The sequence below is a fragment of the Felis catus genome, chromosome B1, assembly GCF_018350175.1.
Source record: "Felis catus isolate Fca126 chromosome B1, F.catus_Fca126_mat1.0, whole genome shotgun sequence".
NCBI classification, from domain to species: domain Eukaryota; kingdom Metazoa; phylum Chordata; class Mammalia; order Carnivora; family Felidae; genus Felis; species Felis catus.
In genome coordinates, this window is record NC_058371.1 from 16,667,109 (window position 1) to 16,691,411 (window position 24,303).

General features: G+C 41.9%; 1 protein-coding gene and 1 long non-coding RNA gene across 51 annotated transcripts in view; one reads left to right on the top strand and one right to left on the bottom strand.

Annotated features, from left to right (window-relative positions):
• The window catches only part of SORBS2 (sorbin and SH3 domain containing 2), a 226,131-nt gene that overhangs the window by 185,370 nt on the left and 16,458 nt on the right, over positions 1-24,303 (bottom strand). For 7 of the 50 annotated variants that reach the window (XM_045056787.1, XM_045056799.1, XM_045056782.1 and 4 more), the window contains exons 1-2: positions 1,361-1,676; positions 856-995 (exon numbers count right to left, since the gene is read on the bottom strand). The gene's annotated coding sequence lies outside the window, so the exon portion shown is untranslated. The other 43 variants (XM_045056777.1, XM_045056785.1, XM_045056780.1 and 40 more) reach the window with 27 other exon arrangements.
• The window catches only part of LOC111560096, a 268,612-nt gene that overhangs the window by 161,823 nt on the left and 82,486 nt on the right, over positions 1-24,303 (top strand). The gene's annotated exons all lie outside the window — the stretch shown is intronic.

Sequence of the window (24,303 nt, forward strand, 5' to 3'; positions counted from 1 at the left end):
CGTAAAACCTCAGACATCATCAGTAAGGAAAACCAAAGCCACATAGATTATTGAAAGGAAATGGTATAAAAGCATTGAGAAAAAAAAAAAAGTCGTTTTACTGAACACAGCAAATACCCACAATCAAAGTGAACTGCTGTGTTTGAAGTTAAAGTCCACAGATCAAAGTACTTTGCAAAATGTCAAGCATGAGCCTGAGGGCGAGGGGAGAGGCACAGAAGACTTTCCAGAATACTGCACTGTCCCGTTACAGAAACCTGCTAGCCAAAGACCTTTAGCTAGGTAAAGCATTTTCAGAACCAGGTCACCTGAACTGTGGCAGGAACATAAACATTTTAAAAAAAATGAAACATAAAAAAAAAAAAAAAACCTCTTCCACATTAGCAAGGAACAAAGCAGTGATCCAAGAACAAAATAAAATAGAGCTATCTCATTCTCCTTAAAGACTAATTACTGACATTTTCTTGGCTCAGGTGGTTGCAGCTTTTTCCTTTTTTTTTTTTTTTTTTCCATGCCCTTAGAAAGTTAAAAATAAGTAAACAGTCTAAACAACAAAATTACGATGTCTGGACCCTCTCACTGCTGGCAGTCAGGTTAATTGGAGTTCTGATGTAGCTCAGTCACAGCCCAGTATGTATCACAGGTCAACGTGACAGAGAGCTTTGAGCAAAGTTTCAAAGTACAGCCACAGAAATGTCCAGATGCCATTGCTGTATTCCGGAACACCACCTTTACCTGCAAATCGTGCACAGCCGCCCCATACCTTCACTATAAATGCGTTATGTCAGAGACGATCGTCAGACACATATCAGAAACCAATGAAATAATTCCAGAAGGAAAAAAAAAAAATCTTACCTACAGGCAGCTGGGCTCAACAGTTGCTCTAAACAGAGGAAGTAGGAGTCAGTGGCCTTTTACATGGAGAGATTGTTTATTTAGCCCTTTTTAAAAGGTCTTGAACTCCAGAGGTTTAAGATTAAGTCCAATCCAAGTGTCTGAAGGAAAAAAAGGCAAGAGAGACGGCAAATAAGAGAGGGAAAGAATCCCAGCTGCTGGGTGGTGCCACTGTTCTGAGAGCATTTGAGCTATTTTCAGCATTAACAGCAGCCGGAGTTGTCTGCAAAGGGATGAAAAAGCCTTCCCTGAGTCGCCACCTCCCTCCCCCTTTCCCCACGTGGTGGGGGGGGGGGGGCACGAACCAGGAAACCCACGACAACGTGGTTCGCTGTACAAATACTCATTTACATTTTGAGGAAAACTGCCGGCACTGCTGAAAACGACAACAGCAAAAACAACTTGACTGAAATCTTAAAGACACACGGTGCCGTGCCGCAACCCTCAAGTTTTCCGAATGCCTTACCTGATGCGCTGAAAAGAAGGTGTCCTCTTTGTGCCTTATTGAGAGGGAAGAGGTTTCTTCTGATGCTTACTCGCTTCTGGGGGCCTTAAAAAATGTTTTAGGTCTCTCCGAGGAATGTCTGTTGTCACCCTATCCTTCTTAAGCCTGAACACAAATGGTTTATTTCTCGCACGCACCTAAATTTCCAGTTTCGTCAACTGTGCTATTTTTGAAAGCTACTGGGTTAAGCTGTTGACATTTCTTATCTGTTGGCAGCGACTGGGGACCATTCAGTGACATGATGCAGACAGACACGGATCCCTTGCCTGTGCTTCCAAAGGAGTAATTCAGATTGGGTCACCAACAACAAGCAGCAGACTTGGGGCTTTCACTTTATTTCTAGAATTATAAATTAAGATCTAGGAGTGCTGTTCATTCATTCGGCAATTTGTGCGGCCGGTACTTGCGAGCCTCCTGTGTGTCACACACGGTGAGGATAACAAGAGTGAGTGAAATAAACAGGGTCCTTGCCTCAGAAGGCTCACAGCACACCGAGGCAGCAAGAATAAAGAATACAGAGCATTTGTTACAATCTCTTGGTCACATGAGGAGACTTCAAACCATGGCCACGGGAGATCGGGATTTGTGTCGACTGGGACTGCAGGGAGATGCTACGGGTGGCCATCAGACCAACTTCTGGCTTCTGTGGCTTTACTGTGCCTTTGACAGCACCCCTAAGAAGGAAGATCCGTTACTTCCTACCCGAAAACACACTTAGGTATTTTCTTAAAAACCTGTATTCCGCGCCCGTGAAATCCCTGACTTCTCTGGCTCTCTACTCCTGTAACCTAGAGAATGCTTAGGCAGGGAGAAAGCACTGCTAAGAAGGGGAGGGAGAAGGGTCCCTGATCCTTAGTCCAGTGTGAAAACCACCCGGATGTATTTGATAACGGATGTTGTGAAGGTTGGTTGCTAGAGGCTCAGATCAAGTCCAACTGTGTCTTTACAGTTAAAGACGCTGGAACTGATGATAGAAAATACTGAAGATTATGCATGATACTTAAAAAAAAAAAACGGTTACATGACTGCTATTTCAAGTCTTGTGATAAAATAGTGAAATCCGTCAGCTACCCTACACTATAAAGCTATACAGATGGGGCGCCTGGGGCTCAGTCCGTTAAGTGTCCGATTTCAGCTCAGGTCATGATCTTGAGGTCTGGGTCTGTGAGTTCGAGCCCTGTATCAGGCCCTGTGCCAACAACTCAGAGCCTGGAGCCTGCTTCGGATTCTCTCTCTCTCTCTCTCTCCCTCTCTCCCTCTCTCTGTCTCTCTGCCTCTCCCCTGCTCATGCTCTGTCTCTCTCAAAAATAAATAAACATTAAAAAATTAAAAAACTACACAGACCTCTAAATGAAAAAAAAAACCTATAACTTAAGTTTGAAATATCTAATCAAATTAAAAAAATATTTTTTATTTTAAAAATACATAGCAGAATTTTAAAAATCTCCCTAGAATCATGTATTTTTCTGTTCATTTATTTTAAATGGTCACATTTTACTATGTCACCAATACCTGCCAGTTTCTTTTTTTTTTTTAATTTTTTTTTTTTTTAACATTTATTTATTTTTGAGACAGAGAGAGACAGAGCATGAACGGGGGAGGGGCAGAGAGAGAGGGAGACACAGAATTGGAAGCAGGCTCCAGGCTCTGGGCCATCCCAGAGCCTGACGTGGGGCTCGAACTCACGGACTGCAAGATCGTGACCTGAGCTGAAGTCGGACGCTCAACAGACTGAGCCACCCAGGCGCCCCCTTTTTTTTTTTTTTTTTAATTTTTATTTATTTATTTTTTTCCCTGCCAGTTTCAAAAAGGGTACTTTACTTGGCAAAACAAGAGATGGGAATTCTGGCAAATTCGAGCCTCAGATAGAAATTCTTTTTAATTGTTTTCCCTTTTTCCTCTGTATAGCTTATAATGAAAAGAAAAATACGTGTGAAAATGGGCTGTCTTCGCAACACTATGGAAGTTAACGAAAGGAAGACCACCAAGGCAGCCATTACCTTTAAATTCCAAACCTCCTGCTTTCCACACGAACCCTGAGAGAAGCCCATTGCCTCATGTTTAGCTATTACTAGAGTCATTTTACGTCACAGTCTCCACTTAAACGGACAGGTTCTGACCCTGCTAGCTGCTTGCATTCAGGATGAGCCCTGTCTTGCGTCATGACTCATCGAGGCCCCGCCATTCCCCAGAGATCCCAACTGTCCAAACAGCCAGGCAGGTAACACCTTTCAGCAGATTTGCTGGCACAGAAGAGTGCAAGTTGGACTTTTGACACATTTTTAAAAATCACAAGATAGCATATTTGGTCTTTTCTACTCGCCCAACCACCGTGACTTTTTACAAGCGACTGATGTCTTAGCAACTGTTCTAATAGTACTAATCTTCATGATTTTATCATATTTTTTTTCTCTCTTTGATTTTGGTTTTTATACACAAAATGATTTAAAATAATTGCGGATGCTTATATGGGAGTGGGCTTCCTATATTGGTGAAACAACAGATAACGGCTTTGGCATAACCCCTCCTGTGTATAAAATGGGGAGGATAATAGTACCAGTCCACAGGGTTGTGGTAGGGCTTATATAATCACATAAAATGCTTAACCGAGTAATGCCCGACACATAGCCAGCACTCAATAAAAATTAATACTATTATCACTGTTCTAAGTCTAGAGCTTGGCTGTCCAATATGGTGGACACACGGGCTATTGAGCATTTAACATGTGACTAGTCAAAACTGAGATGTCCTGGGGCGCCTGGGTGGCGCAGTCGGTTAAGCGTCCGACTTCAGCCAGGTCACGATCTCGCGGTCCGTGAGTTCGAGCCCCGCGTCGGGCTCTGGGCTGATGGCTCGGAGCCTGGAGCCTGTTTCCGATTCTGTGTCTCCCTCTCTCTCTGCCCCTCGCCCGTTCATGCTCTGTCTCTCTCTCTGTCCCAAAAATAAATAAACGTTGAAACAAAAATTAAAAAAAAAACAACAACTGAGATGTCCTATGATTGCACAATGCACAGTGAATTTTGAAGACTGACTATAAAAAAAGAATGTAAACTCATGTTTTATATTGATTATATATTGAACTGTGAATACCTCAGACATCCTAGGTTAAGGAAACTGTTAAAATGAATTTTACCTGTTTAATTGTGTTTTTTTTTAATGTGGCAACTAGAAAATTTTGAATTATATATGCGGCTTTCGTTATTGCACACTGCCATCTGGCCAGTGGTGCTCAAACTGTAGCAGGCATCAGAGTGACCTGGAAGGCTTGTCAAAGCCTTTGCCGGATCCCATCCCCAGTTTCTGATTTAGTAGGTCTGGGGCGAGGTCTGGAATTCTGCATCTCTAACAAGTCCCCAAGTGATTCTTTTTTCTAAAAAAAAAAAAATATTTATTTGAGAGAGAGAGCGTGCACCAGAGAGTAGGTGCATGTGCATGCATGGGTGAGGGGCAGAGAGAGAGATGGAGAGAGAGATCCCAAGCGGTCTCTACGCTCAGCAGAGAGCCAGACGCGGGGCTCGATCCCATGGCTGTGAGATCACAACCTGAGCTGAGATCAAGAGTTGGACACTCAACCGACTGAGCCATCCAGGCGCCTTCCCAAATGATTCTTAGCCACACTTTGAGAACCACTGGTCTGGGGCCTTGCTACTTAAAGAGTAGTCCATGGACAACATCAAAGTCACCACTTGGAATTTTGTAAGAAATGTGAAAACTCAGGCCCCACCCATACCTACTGAACCAGCACCTCCATTTTTACAACATCCCCAGGTTATATGTGTGCGTATTGAGATTTGCGAGAAATTAATATAGCGTAGTGACTCTCATTCCTGGGTATATGTGAGGCTTGTCTAGAAAATTTTGAAAGTATCAGTACACTGGACCTATCTCTAGAGAGTTTGCTTTCACTAATCCGATCGAAACCCAACATATCTGAAAAGCTCCCCCACGTAATTCTAACATAAAAGCAAACCGGACACGTTCTGGAAGGGCAGTGAGGGGCAGACGCTTCGGGACTGTCAGATGCTGGGAGAATAAGACTCGAACAGACTGGAGCTGGGTGGGTGTTGCAGCCAGCACGGGGAGACTGGAAGGAGGTGTTCCTGGCTTCTGCAGGTCTGACAGAAGCCCCCAGCGGCCCCAGGGTTGGAGTTGGAGGGAAGACTGGATAAAGAAGAGCATAGCCTTGGTCTCAGAGGAACCAGACCACCAGACCAAGTGTTGTCTGAGCAGAGACGCAGGCTCAGAAAATAAGATGAGGACCTGGTTAGAAAAAAACCTGGTGTAAGTCATGAGTGGGACGAGCTGCCATGTTGACCGAAATTCTCAAACTCTCTATAAGGACAGGATCGGTTTCAGAGGCTGGGTCTGGAATAATCTTTCAGAGATGAGGAGGGGGGAAATGGATAGAAGTGTTGAAAATCAGTTTAGCTGTACATTTCTTTCTCTCCTTCCATTGTGTGCAATAAAAGTTGAGACTCTTCTGAGCTAAGTGGTGGTCAAATTAAAAACAACGCATGCTAGGACATAGTTGACATAGATCAAACTGTCCCAGAGGATATCTGTATCTCAAAAGAGGGTCTCGGTAAGTTAAGTAACTCTCTATTGATAGAACTGGGAGGAAGACAGGTTCTGGAGTAGAGAAACCTTCTGTTAGCCTGCAGCGCACCTTTGTTCCACCTTTAAGTAAGCGAGCGCCGTATTTGGAACAACCTCCCCGGTTTGCCAGATGACTCCTCACTTTTCAGGTGGGCTCAGAGCATTGTGTGTCCCAGAGAGCTTGAGAAAAGGGCACTCCTCACTGGAACAGAGAAGGTGGGCCCACAGTGATCGTATTTAAAATCCTAATTCTGTGGGCAGAGACCGTCTGTAGGTTCCCTTCTCACTTTATTATTTGGTTGTTTCAGAAGACATTAAACATGTGTAATGCTTAAGAACAGAGAGTCTGGAGCCAGTGGGTCTGGATTTGGATACCGGTCCTGCCATTTCTCTGTGACCATGGGCCCGTTCCTTCACCTCCCATTGCTTCGGTTTCCTTCCCTACCATGGGGCCTCGTGGGGTTGTTACGAGGATTAAAGGAGTTGTCTGAAAAGAATGTGGAAACGTCTGGCACATGGTAAATGCTATCATTGACTTAACAATGAAAATAGAGTAAAGTAACTGCAGGTCGCCATGTATGGTCAAATCCAGTCACTTTTTTTTAGGTACCAAAATGGTTTCCAGGGACTTTTATGGGTGTGATTTCTTGAATGCATGTGTTTTGAAGGCTTCTTTGAGCGTTGTTTAAATTTTTTTCCCAAGAGAACTCAGAATTCTCGATTGATTCCTCATCACTTCCTATTATTTGTGAGGATCTCAGTAGGAAGGAAGTGAATGTAGTTTTCCCATGAATATTGTTTTCTAGGCTACATTTTTTTTCTCCCTGAAGTCCTTTGAAAAATAAGTTGCACTCTCCATGTTTGAAGGCTTCCCTGGCCCATGTCAGTTGAGTAGCATTGTCTAATATTCCAGGAGAACAATGTATCATTCTCCAAGTCAAATATTTCAGTGCTTAGGGAGAGGCAGCAAGACTGCCTGAAACACCGGCATGAGTTTCAAAGATGTATTGAAGAGGCAGAGCCTCATACTACAGAGACTCTAGAAATCAGGTAACGCTGATGGATGGAAGGGGTGGACCCCAAAGTCAGGCATGTTGGGTGCAGAATGAGCGCTAGATTGAGTGAAATAACATCTTTGATGCTTATCTGCTTCAACCACCTGAGACAAAGTGAAGCATATTCGATACAAATGGTGACGTGTGGCGGCATCGTGTGCTTGGGAAGCGTCAGCCAGGTGATCTGTGGGAACCTGAGTATGTTGAGTGCTGAACAGGGAATAAATGCACTGATGAGGAAAGCCGAGAGCTTGAGTGATTTTGGACCAGTCACACACACCCTACACACTTGTGCCCTGAAACGTAGGCACAAGGATTGGGCAGGAACCCCCTTCTTGACTCCAACATCTGTGCTTTTGCTTGGGCTTGTGTGAATTACATTCGGCAAGCCCCATCATACTCTCCACCTGCAGGTGTAGTTATTCGGAAGTTGTCAAGGCGTATGTCCAATTATTTCTACTACCTGGTTACCAAAGTGAAGCGAATGTTTTCTTAGGAGATGGTTTGCCGTCATGTGTGTGCCATTATGCAGTCGGGGGCCGGAGTTTCCCAAATAAGGTGAAAAGCTTAAGGAATGGTTAGAGAACTACTATCAAATGCAAGAGAGTATATAGAAATGACATCTTAAAACGTGTTAAAGCTCAGTTTTCTGGTTAAAACTTTATCGGTCTTATAGGTGCTGTTTGAATCCCACATATACTTAAAAAGTACGTCTGCTGTTTTTCTAACCATAACTTTTCTTGATATTTATGTTCTATTGAAATCGAGGCATATGCAACAGTTGCTAACTGTGGTATAAAAATCTTCAAGATAAGCCTTCTTAAGGTGGTCTATTTAAAGCTCTGCACCATCTTCTTAGATCTCCGCCCACCTCTCCCTACCTACCTTGTAGCCCCATTGCTTCCAGCCTCTCTGGTCTTTCAGTTCCTAGAATGGACCACACTTAGGGCTGTCGCACGCACTATTCTCTGTCACCGGAATGCCTTCCCTGCTCAGCAGTTAATGCTGTGCGTCCTTCAGGCAAAGTGCCCCTTCCTCAGGAAGGCTTCCCTGATCCACCCAAGGTCATGTGTTTTCACTCTTGAACAATCAGTCGTATTCTTTGTTTCCTTGAGTGTCAGACTTGGTTGTGTTTGTTCGTGTGATGCACTCATGCATTTCTCCTCCATTAGCCTGGAAGTTCCTGTTTCCCCTTCATATTGCATTTCCTCCACATTTATTGCATTTGTGCCTGGCACAAAGTAAGTGCTTAATGCGTATTTGTTGAATAAATAAATGATTAAGCAGTTCTCCAGAAGGCATTAAGCAACACATGATGACAGTTTTGTTATAGATTTATCAGAACTTGTGAAATACAAAGTGTCTTATCCTGTAAAAAGCAAAAAACTATGTCTTCTAATTAAGTAGCTATTTCCAGCCAAGAGGATTCTCTGAAATATATTGCTTTGTAGTTATATTTTTGGCTTAAAAGCTTTCTCAAGAGGCAAATGTCACTCGTTTTAACCTTCAGGCTGTAATATATTCTATTATCATAATAATTTACATAAAATCTTCTAACATAGGTTTGAAATAAAGCAAGTTACTGCACTCATACATCATATCTCCAGACCTTTCTCAGAACCATGTAATAATACTTGTTGTAGGGTGTATTATGAATTATAATCACTCAGTTGAGGGCCCCGCTATAAAGCGGTTAGGGTTGTTGAGAGAGTTACGTATTTCCTGGATGGTTCCTAGATAGTTATACCACCTGGCTCTCTGCGAGTCATTTCTGATATTGTTTATTAGTTTCTGAGTAGACAGAAGTGAAACACCGTGTCAACAATGCAGTGCCGTCAGGCCATTGTGATTCCTATGGCATGAAGCGCTTTCTCATGTCCATATTGTCCCTTAGTTATAAACGTACAATGAATTACTTGTCACTGACGAGTAGCTGGGAGATTTACAGTCTTGTTGTCTGGCAAAGGTCAAGGTGATGTCAACAGGAAAGGAAAGGAGAACTTTATGTGGCTTGGGCTACATAGCAGGAGTTGGAGGCTGGAGGCTGGTATTTGCCATGTTGTCTTAGACGAGGCTGTGAGACCCTCTCTTCTACCTTGGGCAGAGGGATATTTGCTATAAATAAGAATGTCTGAAGATGAAAAGTATCTTTTCTGAGTGATTCAAAGAATGAATTAACCCAATAATCCATGGCACATTTCCATCGTTACCCTGACCATGAAATTTAATTTTACAAGGATAATCACACACGTAAATAATACACGGAATGTTAGAAAAGGGTCCTTGTAACTCACAGAGATGATGGTTAAGTAAAGAACAACAGGGAACGGTTGACTAGCATTCAAAGGCTAGAAGGAACTATAGATTCATCATATCAAGCGTATAAGAGAAATGACCTCCAAAATGAATGCAAGTCGGGGATGGGAAACTTCAGAGACTGGAAATGCTAATACTTTTTGTGTCGTCCGCCCTCTGAGCCAGAACCTCCTACCTCTTTGTGCAATCTGTTTGTGTGTCCGGGTGGGTTGCAGATGTCGCTGCAATATCGATCCCTCCAGTTGTCAGGTGGCCAGGGGAAGCTGGGGCTCCCAGACCCTCACCTCTGGCCCTTAGCAACCTCATTTGTTTACCTCGGCGTGACTACACATACTCTCCCTTCCAAGCATGCTGGCTAGAGGGAGGTTCGGGAGAGAATACTCCAACCAGCAAGGTCAACCTACTAAAAACAGCAACAATAGTCTTATTCACAAAAGGAAGCACGAGAAATAAGATGGTATGGGAGGGGTCTGTCAGAAATGTCAAGAAATGAGTAATGACAGCTCAATCTTCCAAAAAAAGAAAGGGAGTGTGGGAGAATACATCCAGACTTTCGGGATCTGGAGCTAGATCTGGACGGGCCTCCAGGAGAGGGCCCACCTGCCGGCAGCAGTGGATGTTTTGTGTTCAGACACGAGGTGGGGTTGGACCTCCGGGTCAAAGCAAACACCTTCCGCCTTCTGGCAAGTGCCCTTCTTTTTTTACAGCAAGTATTTCTTTAAGCATCCGTTTCAACGGAAGTTTCTCTCGGATACATTTCGTTTTGATAATCAAGTCACGATTTCCACCCTTATTCCTCTCTCAAATAAATGAATCATGTTCCATAGTTGTGGCAGACAATGCTTTCTACCTACTGAGACTCCACTTTTGCCTTCGTCTGTAGAATCCTGATAATATGCCGATTTCAAAACTTACCTTCCTAGATTTTTTTTTTTTTTTTTTTTTTTTTTTTTTTTACCTTCCCAGATTTTCTTGCCGTCTGTTCTGGCCAATAAGATGTAGGGAAGACCCATCACATACACAATAACAGCAGAGAACCTCCTGAGAAGAAGGGTTCTTTGCCCTTTTTGCCTTTTAAATGTTTATTTATTTTTGAGAGAGTGCAAGTGGGGGAGGGGCAGAGAGCGAAGGGGGACAGAGGATCCGAAGAGGCAGGGCTTGAACTCAGAAACCACGAGATCGTGACCTGAGCTGAAGTGGATACTCGACCAACTGAGCCACTCAGGAGCCCTTGCTCTTTAACCAGGATCTGCTCCCCTTAGCTGACAGAAATGCCAATTCCTTTCTGGGAGGCACATGCTAAGGGGGGGGTGACAGAGTCGAACCCACACTGGACTTCTCGTTGTTTGAGGTAAACCAACCTCTCACTTGGTGAAATGGTCGTCTTGAGATAATCTCTTACTTGGAGGTTGAAAACGTACTTGACACAAGCAATTAAGAAGTGGTTTATTATATCGGGCGGGCTGAAAGATAGCAGTAGGCTGTATAGTTTCCGAAGTTTTGAAAGAACCTTCTGGAATCAACAATAAGCCCCACAACAGTGTAGCATACAGTTTTCTAGCCTCTTATCACTTCCAAATGGAGTGAAAATTGCTCTGACAAACAGAGCCTATGTGTTTAAAGCCCTAAGCGCTGCATCATTTAAATATTTTTGGTTCTTAATATAGTAACGTAAGTTGATGCTATTTTCCAAAACTAACATTAAATGATCAGTGATGTCAAGAGAACTAAGAACATAGTAATACTCTGCAGGAAATACAAAACAGGAACCCATTGTTTATCCTGTTCTCAGTGTACATGGCCACAGCATTGTTCCGAAAACTTTGAACTTCTGCGTAGCCTACCCAGCCTTTAAAATCTAAATTGAATGATGAAATTTGTCCTTGATACAAAAAAAAAGGACGTAGCCTACCCAGCCTTTAAAATCTAAATTGAATGATGAAATTTGTCCTTGTTACAAAAAAAAAAAGGAATGTTGAAAAGATCCTCAAGACTGCTAATGTATTGAGTTTGAATATTAAATTATCCTTTAAGATTTCTACTTATAATTTTTTTTTAATGGTGAATGCTATCAGTCTTAATTGAGAGGAAGTGATGTTGGATCAGGAAGCCAATAATTTTCCAGTTTTAAAAACACTAAAGATACACATGAAATGAAGAAGCTATTTTAAGTGTTCTTGTCTTAGGGCTTCTGATTAAATACCCTAAATTGAAGAAATGGCTATAAATCATAATATATTCCGTTTTATAATAGGCAGTCATGTATAAATATTTTGTCTTTCTCTCAATATTTGCCAAGAGTAGAATGGTTGAGAACAAGGTTCTGGAGGCTGTCTGCCAACCATAAAAATCCGACTACTTTCAGATTTCTTCCAACAGTGCGGCTACTGGAATTTCCTTGTCTCGTTGATGAAATGCGAACCGTAGCAGTATTTGACTCATGTGATTATTATGAGGATGAATGGGCTAATATATGGAAATCCCTTAAAACAATGCCTGGTACACAAGAAGCACTCATTAGTGTTACTTGTGCTGTTACCATCATTATCTCGATGAGGCACAACCCATAAAGGTCAATCATGGGCTTTGAGCATAAAGAGTCTTTAGCTAATTTTCTGGTTCTGTCCCTTATCAGCTCCTTGAGTTGGGCATGATCTCTGTGTCTCAGTTCCCTCATCTGAAAAGTGGGGATATCATCAATTACCCTTGAGCGTTATTAAGAGTAAGAAGGTAACGCACGGAAGCCACGACAGCGCGCAGTAATCGTTAGTAATTTTTAAAAATCAGACAAAAGAAGATCTTCACAAACGTACAATTAATCTTCACAAATACATGTACTTTGCTGATGGGGAAAATGAAAGCGATCAGACATACCTAGATATTGAATATAATTTCCTTATATAGCTTATTTCAGATAGCTCACATTATGACTTTCACAGGGTTTTTCCCCCCAATTTTGATTTTAAACAAATTCATGGAGTTGTTCAATAACTGGATTAAGAAAATCCCCATCTCTGCTCCTGACGTTATCTATAATTGACATAGTGGCCTCTTTAAAGCAATAACATTAGCACCATCTTATTTGGTGAGTGGAAGAAAGTTGAAGAGGAAAGATACTGGCATTAAAAAGAAGCAGAGAATTGACTTTTAAAGGCCCTGTAAGAGTCCATCATAACCTTACAGACGGGAGAGGCAGAGTTATAATCTTAGGTATCTTTGTTACAAACATCTATATCCATTGACTGCGCTTCTAATGAATGATAATTGAGGTATAAGCATCCCTGTATGACAGCAATTATTACATTGTAAAAAAGAAAAAAAAAAAGAATCCAATCTTTGGAATCATGCAGAGCTGACCTCCAGGCTTATTTTCCTGAGTGGCAATGCCTATCACTTTGGGCAAGTCAATCTGTCTGAACCTTGATTTTCTTGTGTAATAAAATGCACACAACACCGCCTACTTCTTTAGAACGCTTTTGAGAGGATGAAATGAGACCGTGAAAATCAGTTACTTAGTTAACAGCCTGTCGCAGAACAGGGTTTAATATAGTTCATATAGATTTAATACTTGGTTGTTGCTGTTGACTGGTCTTTTTCTTACTCGTCGGCTCCTTGGGAACAGGACTCCCTCTGAAAACATAAGTACAGCCCGTTCCTAGAACAACGTCTGGTCACTAGAATGAACTGAGTGTGTATGTGTGTGTATCAGATGAGCCAAGACAGGGATACTGAGCGGAAAACGTGGAAACAACCACAGAAATGCATAGAAGGCTTCACCTGTTTAAGTGGAAATAGCTGAGAGAGACAGGCATTGACAAATTGAACTGATGTTCTGGAGAGTAGATTTAAGTAAAAAGTAAGTAAAGAACAACATTATCCTCACACAACATATTTCGAAGGGAAGGACAAGCTGTAAGGGATAGAGAAATGTTCTCAGTGGTGATCATTATGGCACCTGAGGGGATTATAACTAGCATCTTTAAATGGGGCTATTTCTGGGGCGCCTGGGTGGCGCAGTCAGTTAAGCGTCCGACTTCAGCCAGGTCATGATCTCGCGGTCCGTGAGTTCGAGCCCCGCGTCAGGCTCTGGGCTGATGGCTCAGAGCCTGGAGCCTGTTTCTGATTCTGTGTCTCCCTCTCTCTCTGCCCCTCCCCCGTTCATGCTCTGTCTCTCTCTGTCCCAAAAATAAATAAACGTTGAAAAAAAATTAAAAAAAAATAAATGGGGCTATTTCTATATATTACCTGTGTTTTCTTCCTTTGTACAAAGATGGTAATGACTTTAGATCCATGATTTTTGTTAACTTTGCCTGATTCTTTCTTTAATTCACAGGAGTTTTTATATAAAACTCAAATCTTCTAATTGCTCTCTGAACCCCATCCTGCATCCCACATTCTCTCTTTCTTATACTAGGTATCTCCACCCGGGTGGCTCATAGGTTTTATGTCTCAATCTAGCGACACGAATCCTAGGTGGTCAGGCTTTATGTAGTGGTTCTACCCCAGATCTTTGTCTGGAAGATTTCTCAGACATGGCATAGTTTGGAGATTTTCAGCACCAATTTTGCACCCCGTATTTCTTACCTTTCATTTAACCTTAAGTCATAGCTGAAGAAACGTTACAACGCCTACCTAATCATCCCCTTTACATTTTGACACTTGGGGTGTACAGGATCACTTTATAGAAAAGCCATTACTAGGAGCAGGGTCTGAGATGCATTGTTCTGGTGGGGGGTGGGGTGGGTAAAAGGGCATTGACAGTGTATTCTAGATCTGAGATAGGAGAAGTCCCCCTGGGACCTGTCAGTCTGTACCTTGAACACCAAGGCTACTCTAGCACCAGAGGAGAGATTCTCAGTAATTTTAGTGAGAAGGGATTCAGTGGGGGAAAGAAACTAGCAGACTCTGCCTGCATGAGGAAATAAGTAAAACTTGGAGCTTCAGAGTTTAATAATAAGTATATTTTAATTGAGGCATTGGCCAGACTGTTGAGGAAGGTGATCCCAGAATCAATCAGTTATCAAAGGAGCATAACACTGCTCGTGATAAGCAGAAAGATGGCTCGAGATGAGATAATTCTGTGAGAAATTATTTTTATTAAGACAGGCCTCACTTCGTAAAATCTCTCCAAAAGGAGAAACCTGCAGCTGAATTTATTTTATAGCATTAGATTAGGATGCACTTATTTGGCAAGTCTTACAATTACACGCTGTAAGGGATCCTACCTACAAAAAAAGATAAAGAGGACTAAATTCAGGTCGTCCTTAAATTTGCACATCCAATAGCGGGTAAGGGAAGAAGGAGTTGGAAAGGACTTTGCAAATGATGCCCATCGCTGTGGGCTATAAACTGCAGTGCCTCTACCATTCTGTAACCTGAACTCGGTTTTCATGTGGCCGATGAAGATCTATCCACTTGGCCTCTTTTTAAAAGACTTGGCACACATTTGAACACACCTTTGAGACTCCACACTGGACTTGTGCGCCACATTCTATTTTGGGTGACCACAAAGGTGCTGGAAATTTCAGGTAGTAACAAACACCACAGCCTATAAACCGAAGCACGTGAGGTGGTGAGGCCATGACTCCGGGTCTCAGGGCACATCCGGGCTATGGGCGCCACCTGCTCTTTGAGGACCAGGTTAGCTTGTCGTTGTTGCGATGATGTTTTTCTTCCAGTTGACATAACATTGTTCTGTTCCCCACCGCCCCTTGAGCCGTCAAAAATCGGGTTAAAGGCCATTGTTCAAGCTTACTTTTGTGCTGCTTTGAGATGGTCATTAACCCCTGTTAATAGGAAATGGTATCGCCTTCCTTCTTTACCTGACCATCTCCATAGAGAACTCCTTCTTACTTGTGGTAACTCATCCAGGTTTGAGTTAAATACAGAGATACTCAGAGCCTTCATGCTTCATGCGGAAATCATTCAAAATAAAGTCAAAATAATTTTGTCAAGATATACTTTGTCACATCAGTTATGTTTATAATTATAATTTATATATTATGTAATTATATTAACTATTATATCAGTTATATTTATATATAATCACATAAATAATTAAACTTATGCAATACATTATATTGATATAATTTATCTCCCCTCTGTTTTATTTTATTTTTTAAATATTATTTTAGAGAGAGAGAGGAGGACAGGGGAGAGGGGCAGAGGGCGAGAGAGGAGAATCCCAAGCAGGCTCTGTGCTCAGCACAGAGCTGGATGTGAGACTCGATCCCACACCCCTGGGATCATAACCTGAGCCGAATTCAAGAGTCAGATGCTTAACTGACTGAGCCACCCAGGTGCCCCTATAGCGATATAATTTATCAAAGAAAATCCTAATTTTATTCTACAAACTCATTTTTACTTTTATTTGAAAAAAGATACATTTGCATAGTAACTTCAGAACACATTAGTTTCTTACAACAGAACCATTCAAGAGAGAAATCCCGGGGCGCCTGGGTGGCGCAGTCGGTTAAGCGTCCGACTTCAGCCAGGTCACGATCTCGCGGTCCGTAAGTTCGAGCCCCGCGTCGGGCTCTGGGCTGATGGCTCCGAGCCTGGAGCCTGTTTCCGATTCTGTGTCTCCCTCTCTCTCTGCCCCTCCCCCGTTCATGCTCTATCTCTCTCTGTCCCAAAAATAAATAAACGTTGAAAAAAAAAAAAAAGAGAGAAATCCCATTTACATCACCTTGAGTTTTAATGCAGTATTTCGCAAAACTCTTTGTAAGTATTAAAGAATTCTTGAGAATGTACAAGGTGAGGAATGGTTATGTAATTTTGCTGCTGTTCTTCCTTCTGAATCATCTTCTCACTGTCTTAGTGCACTGGGAAGTTCCAAAGTTTTGATTCGGACATTCAATAGTTTTGAACTTGGAGTTTCTTCCCACACGTAGAAATACACCTAAACTCTTAACACCATTTGCAAAACACCGTTTGCAAATGAAAGTGAGCAGTTCCTCACGGGCTATGTCTGCCATTTCGGTTTCACCAAGAAACAATGTCTCTACTATGATCAAAAGGTTTGTGAACAGTCCTGGCTAATTTCTAAGCTGATGAAACATGGCTCTAGTTTCACAGACTAGAAGGAGGCAAGGAGATTTGGGTTTTATTTCCCATTACTTATCTCCATTCACTGCTTCAGTGGTTGTGTTAACTCTGCTCTGAGAGAAAATGGCATTGGGGTAAGATGGAAAACACCAAAACAATGGAGTAAGTAAATCAGTCTTTTAACACATACTGGTTAGTGTCCACACTCACACACAATGCCACATTTAAACTAAGACATTCCAGATTCTCACTTACACGATAATCATTGTGGCTCGACAAGCAAAATAAATGTATCTTTGCCATTTCATCTGTTGAGTATGCACTAATGGCCTTCCCTCAAGTGGATAAGGACTATTAACTTCAGGAATTATTACAAGATACCCGAGTAGCTAAGTGATTCTAAAATTGGAATTGTGTCTACCTCAAAAGACCCGAGAAATCTATGGACTCATATTTTACTCCGTTATTTGCATACCCACTCACACTTTATTCATTTAAAAAAATTTTTTTAACGTTTGAGAGAGAGAGACAGAGCGTGAGTGGGGGAGGGCCAGAGAGAGAGGGGGAGATATAGAAGCTGAAACAGACTCTAGGCTCTGAGCTGTCAGTACAGAGCCCCATGCGGGGCTCCAACTCAAGAACAGCGAGATCATGACCTAGGCTGAAGTCGGACGCTTACCAACAGCCACCCAAGCGCCCACCCACTCACACTTTGAGATGGTCAATTCAAGTAAAAGAAACTAACATTTTAATATCAAGAATGTTAACTTCCTCATTCTTGTAATAGTCCCATTGGGCTGGTAGAAAGTCTTTCTCATTTCACAGATAAACACATTAAAATCTATTACCCAACAATTGGCTTTATTAATTTAGGGCACAACTCAAGATCCCCTGCCCATATTTTCCTGAAATGAGCCACTTTTGTGACTCAGCATTGACTCGTATCATTGAAGTTGTCCCTCTTCCACATCACATAAATGGAAAGACAACTGATTTTGGTACTTGGTTATAAATATTCCATAACGTTTACACTCCGAAAAATTTGAACATTGAACTGAAAACCATGAATATGGGGGGAAAGTAATCAAATATATCAACATGCTTTTAAGATACGCTGCTTGTAATGATGCTGATTAAAATGACATTTTTCATAAACAACTTTGAAGGTTTTTCTGAGTACTAATTCTGAAACGTATGCTAATTTTCAGTACAACTTAAAAACGACACCTGTTTTGTTTGGGGCACCTGGGTGGCTCAGTCAGTTGAGCATCTGACTTTGGCTCAAGTCGTGATCTTGCAGTTTGCAAGTTTGAGCCCAGCATTGGGCTCACTCCTGTCGGCACAGAGCCCACTTTGGATCCTCTGTCTACCTCTCTCTGCCCCTCCCCTGCTTGTGCTCTCTCTCTCTCAAAAATAAATAAACGTACAAAAAAAAAAAAAAAAACTACACCTGTTTAAATTAGAACGAGTATACTTTGTTATAGGTCACACCTTTATTTTCAGGGGTATGCATGCATTCACCACCTTCATAAGAACAAAATATAGGTAATGCATTTGTGAATACCATAAATGTTTAAGAAAAAACTTTCCCACATTTCATATGATTATATGTTTTGTTTATACAGGCCTATAATTCATGAATTGGGCAATTCAGCCTCATGTACAAAGTATAAGTAGACCTTGAGAGTAAAAGCTCTGGGAGGGCAAGAACTTCTGTCTTGTTCTTAAGGTATAGAGCCTAACTCCTGAGGAAACCTTACCTCATGCTGACGAAAATGAAGGATGGGATGATGGGCGAACAAAGTTAGGCAAGGCAGGTCAGCAAAGGTATGTTGAATGGTGACTGCTTTGGGTGTGATCTTTTGAATTGTTCTTTTTTTTCCTCTCTCTTCCTTTTTCTTACTTAAATGCCTTGGGTGATCTCTTTTGTCTAGTGTTTTAAACTAATTGTGAGATGGAATTCATCAAAAAAGTTATTGCTAACGCTTGCTATCCCTCATACTAAGATCACCTCTCAACCATGTGAGAGAAGTCAGACTGTTTTTCCCCAAAGTATACCCTCTCAGAGTGGCCACTTTTCTCCTTTAGATCCGAGCGCTCTAGTTAACAAAGGGAAATTGTTCAACATGTACCTAGCCACAAGACTCTCAGTTCTTCTCGAGATCCAATTGAACTGTATTTTGTTCCAAAGTAGAACTAATCATTCTTAATCCAGAGGTAAAACCATTGTTGCCAGTAAACAGACCCACTGGCATCCAGTTCAGAGGACCAAGCTGGCAGTGATCATTTCTTGGTGGCACATCTTCCTCGTCACCTCCCAAGTTAAAGTGGAGGCAAATTTTGGGGCGCCTGGGTGGCGCAGTCGGTTAAGCGTCCGACTTCAGCCAGGTCACGATCTCGCGGTCCGTGAGTTCGAGCCCCGCGTCAGGCTCTGGGCTGATGGCTCGGAGACTGGAGCCTGTTTCCGATTCTGTGCCTCCCTCTCTCTCTGCCCCTCCCCCGTTCATACTCTGTCTCTGTCTGTCCCAAAAATAAATTAAAAAAAAAAAAAAAAGTTGAAAAAAAAAAAAATAAAGTGGAGGCAAATTTTAACAGTGAACCGTATCTCTAGATACGTTCGTATCCAGAGAGTTTTGTTTGTTGGTTTGCTTTGTTGTAATATCATAATTAGATGGTGCCATAAACACGATTGGTGCCACACAAGTTCCTTTGTTCCTCATCTACATGTGCCTCCTGACTTTGAAATTTTCATAATTTTAAGTAGATTTAGAAAATACGGACAATCAAAAAGAAGGAAAGAAAAAACATCCACAAACTTAACACAAAGAAAATCATTATCGACCTTCTAGATTTTTTTTTTTCTCCCTGCCTCTTTATTGTTGTGCTATTTCTGGTCTTTATGAATAAAGAAACTTGGTGTATTCTTGTAAATGGATGTTTTCATAAAGCCCCAAACAAAAAATACAAAGAGGATGGTGAAATGGAAGTTATAACATTTTCTTTTGGCTGGTGTGTATTTCCCACAAATAGGCAGTCTAGAAAAATAGAGTACAGGGTTTGGAATCTGGCTGACCCAAGTTTGAATCCTACCTCATATGTGACCCTGTGCAAGCTGTTTAACTTCTCAGAGCCTGTTTCCTCTTCCGTAAAATGAGAATAATACCCTCATCAGAGTGTTTCTGTGAATAGTCAATGAAAGGTATTTAAGGAATTTGGCAAGCTGCCTGACTCAGTATGCGTTCAATGAATGGTAGCTATTATTATTATTTATAAGAATACTTAGTGTTATTTTACATTCCTAACTAACTGTGTAGATCAGAAAGCTCAATGCCATGTGACATGGAGATTAATTCTAGATCAGTCCAAAAGAAACATAATTAAGCAGGTAAATCTATTGGAAAGAGACCATATAATGCGTTCTTAAGCAAGTACTTTAGAATTGTAGGATTAATTAAAATTCTCCTCTGTTAGCGTAGTTAATGGCAGGATGGCGATTCTTTGAAATGAAAATAGTGGTCTCCCCCATTCTATCCTAACATCATGTTTGCAGCTGATAGTTTGCATAATTTGTGACCAAATGGCTAGTTCACCTTGGTGTGATGCAATATAGTCAAGACCAGAAGTTACAGAAGTGGGTTATTTTTCTCTTAGAAGTTGCTTTGAGTTTTAAGGTAAACTTCAAGTTTAAGAACTATGTGATCATTAAATGTCTGATGGGTTTTACAGTAAGAAGTTTTAAATTTAATTATTTATCTATTAGTAATTGATTTCTGCATTTCTCTTTCATCCCAGGAAATTTTTTTAAGTTTATTTATTTATTTTGAGAGAGAGAGAGAGAGAGCGCGCGCGCGCATGTGCACCAGCAGGGGAGGGGCAGAGGGGGAGGGAGGGAGGGAGAGAGAGAATCCCAAGCAGACTCCACACAGCCAGTGCAGAGCTTGACGTGGGGCTCAAACTCACAAACAGTGAGATCATGACCTGAGCCGAAATCAAGAGTGGAACACTTCACCAACAGAGCCATCCAGGCACCCCTCATCCCAGGAAATGTTTTTATTATTTATTTATTTAATTTTAATTTTTTTTTTTTTTATCTTGAGGGGGAAGGTAGGAGAGAGGGAGGGACAGAGAGCGAGAGAGAATCCAAGTGGGTCTGCACTGTCACTATAGAGTCCCACGTGAGGCTTGAACTCATGAACTGTGAGATCGTGACCTGAGCCCAAATCAAAAGTCAGATGCTTAACCGACTGAGCCACCTGGGCACCCCAGGAATTTTTTTTTTTTATTAATGGCATAGTTGTTCATTGAGACTCTGTTATGTGCTAGGCACTGCCTTGGGTACTTCCCACCAATTATTTCATATCATAGAATGAGTGGTCCTGTGATCTAGGCATCATATCCTCATTTTTCAGGCCCCAAACCTGTGGCTGGAGGGTCAGAGGTCACAGAGGTCACACCTCCATTAACTGTCATGTCCACAACTGGACCTTGTACACCTAGCTCTCCACAGCCTCCTGCCCTGTCTGCTCCCTCCTTTCTAGCAAAACTGGGGGGACTTTCATGCTGGATCAGAGGAACCTTGTCTTTGAAAAGGCATATACACAGGGAGAATCAATTATAGGATATCAAATGGTAAAAAGTATTTATTTCATACTTTTTTTTCTTTTTTTTTAAGTTTTATTTTTAATGTTTATTTTTGAGAGAGAGAGAGAGAGGGCACGCGCGCGCGCACACACACACACACACACACACACACACACACACACACAAGTGCATGCACAAGCGGGGAAGGGGCAGAGAGAGAGAGAGGGAGACGCAGAATCCAAAGCAGGCTCCAGGCTCTGAGCTGTCAGCACATAGCCTGATGTGGGGCTCGAACTCACGGACCGCGAGATCATGACCTGAGCTGAAGTCAGACGCTTAACTGACTGAGCCACCCAGGTGCCCCATATACTTTCTTTTTCAAAGAAAGAATACTGTTATTTACTTCAAAAAAATTTATTTACATTTAAGAAAAATATATAAATTTTCTTTAAGAATACTGTTTCTGTTAAAGAAAATATATAAATTTTCTTTAAGAATACTTTAAAGTATTCTTAAGAAAAAATACTGTTATTACTGATTTTTTTTTTTCAACGTTTATTTATTTTTGGGACAGAGAGAGACAGAGCATGAACGGGGGTGGGGCAGAGAGAGAGGGAGACACAGAATCGGAAACAGGCTCCAGGCTCTGAGCCATCAGCCCAGAGCCTGATGCGGGGCTCGAACTCATGGACCGCGAGATCGTGACCTGGCTGAAGTCGGACGCTTAACCGACTGCGCCATCCAGGCGCCCCTGTTATTACTGATTTTTAAAAAAGTTATTTATTTGGGGAGGTTTGGAGGGGCAGGGAGGGGGAGAGGGGGAGAATCTGTCAGCACAGAGCCCGAGGCAGAGCTCGAACTCACAAACCATGAGATCATGACCTGGGCTGAAATCAAAAGTCGGACGCTCTTACCCGGCTGAGCACCCCTGTTATTTATTGACTTTTAAAACTAAGCAACCAAGAATGAATAACATAAAATTGTTTACTAAATATAATAAATGACAAGTTGTAATTTGGGTTTTTGTGACAGTCACATAAAGCAATGACAAGCTGGGGCGATAGGGCAGAGAATGGAGCATGGAGAGACAGATGGGGGAGGAAGAAGGAGTCTGGACTGGAGCGAGGAGTGGGGGGGGCACACTAACATTTGTGAGTATCTAGCGCCATTTTGGTCTTTGGTGCTATTCGATGAGGTAGACCGCTGCTTTCATATATCGTGGGCTACAGAGAGTCTGAAATTTGTCATTGGATTTACAGTTTAAGGTAGAGGGACTTTCATTCACAGAAAGCTCTCAATTAGAAAAAGAAATCAAATAATACACCTTCAAGCATCAGCCTGGAACTAGCCCTGCGAATGTGCACCCCACCCCAAACTCTTGGTATTCTGCTCATTTGAGGAAATTTCCGGTATGTTTCCTTGGTCCAGCGTTCCTCCCATTTTCTGAGGAGGCTCAATCTGTAGACTTCCACGATAGACACTCTCTTATCATGAGAAGGGGTGGGAAAAAAGGGTTTTCTAGAAGGCAAAATAATAATGAGGACTGCCAGATACCTACTAGGTTGGGGGCTCTGTAGGCGCCCTCAACATGATGCAAGGATTGGGGTGATGATGTTGCGGCATGATCGAGCTCCTGGCCTGTGTGTGTGTTTATGGGAAGCGTACAGCAGGACTCATGCATCCCAAGCCCCCCCAGCCTGGAAAGAACCTGCTTTTCCTCAAGCCAGGAAGAGTGGCTGCAAGTAGTGATACTCCATAGTATCATGTCACTAGTCATCTTATTAAATGCATTGAATCTGATTCACAGAAGGCAAGAGTGTTCACGCATGATGCATAAAAATGCAAGCTGTGTGCAGTGTGGGCTTCTCAGGCCTCTCCTCTGAGTATTTGCCCCTGACCCTATCCTTTGAAGGGCCACAGGCTGGGTTTAATACTCTGTGGTAATCATCTTGAAATTATTAGTAATTTTTGAATGAGGGGGTCTCACATTTTAATCTTGCACTAGGCTCTGCATATTATGTAGACGTTCCTGCTTGTAGAAAAGTTCAGCAGAAATAATCCAAGTCTCTCCAGTTTTCTGAGACTCTAATCTCTTATCTCACATCCTTAAAAGATAGAAAAGCAATACTTACTGAAATCTTTTGGATATATTGGGTTACATACAATATATTATAAAATTGAGGTCATCTGTTTCTTTTTACCCTTTTTTAATGAGGCTCTTCGAAAATTTAAATTTGTATGTGGCTTTTCAGTTTGCAGGTTAATTTTTTTTTTTCCTATCGGTCTAAATCTCCTGTTTTTAAAAACCATGTTTTGAACTACTCTACTGAGATGTCCCACTTGTATCTCCGTCTCAAAAACTCTCAAAAAGTCTCCCCTAAATATACTCTTCCCCAAGTATATGACTTTCCCAAGACCGAAAACTAGAGTTCAAGCTATACCCCTGCCCTCACCCCCAAGTGAATATTAAGTACTATTGATTCTTTCTCCATTTCTCTTGGTTCCAGCACTTTCTCTCCAGACCTAGTGTCCTATCCCAGCTGGGGCTTTGGGCCCTTCTTCCTGTAGTTTGCACTATCCCTCTGTCTGGTATCCTTGTGTCACTGGGTCTCACCCGCATCCTTTTATACCGCTAGACATTTTATAATGGAAATCTCATTATTTCACTTTCTTGATTGAACTCTTCCAGTGCCTTCTCATCTAACTCAGTGTGACACAATTACATTACAATCTGGCTCTTGTCTGCTTGTCCAGTTTTACTTTCTATCTCTCCATATCGGGCACCCTGCATTCTGGTCATACCAAGAACTACTAGCCCTTGGAACACATCCTTCTGTGCTTTTGCACATACTGTTCCTTCCTCATGGAGGGCTCCGAACATTCCAAGATGAATGTCCACGTATTCTTTAGCCCCCCCAACACTTCCTCAGGGACGCCTCATGGGCTCCTCCACCAAGAAGATCCCGTGCACATCCCACATCTCTATTAATGCAATACCACACTGAATTAAAATTGCCTATTTTTAAGACTGTTTGCAGTCACTGTCTTAAGTGCGTACTAAACACTTAGGAAGCGACTGATACATCGTACTCTTGGCTGAATAAATCCCTCACTCTTTCCTCCCTGACTCCCACTTTAGTTCATGTCTGTTTTTATCTTGCCTAAGGTATTGAAACTGTCTCTCTGTAACCATTTCTTGTTCTTTTTATTTAATTTGATATACTGTTAACAGTTCTATCTTTTTTTACACACAAACATGAGCATTACTTTTCCCCACTTAAAGAAACTCCAATGGTGGTTTTAGTTTTC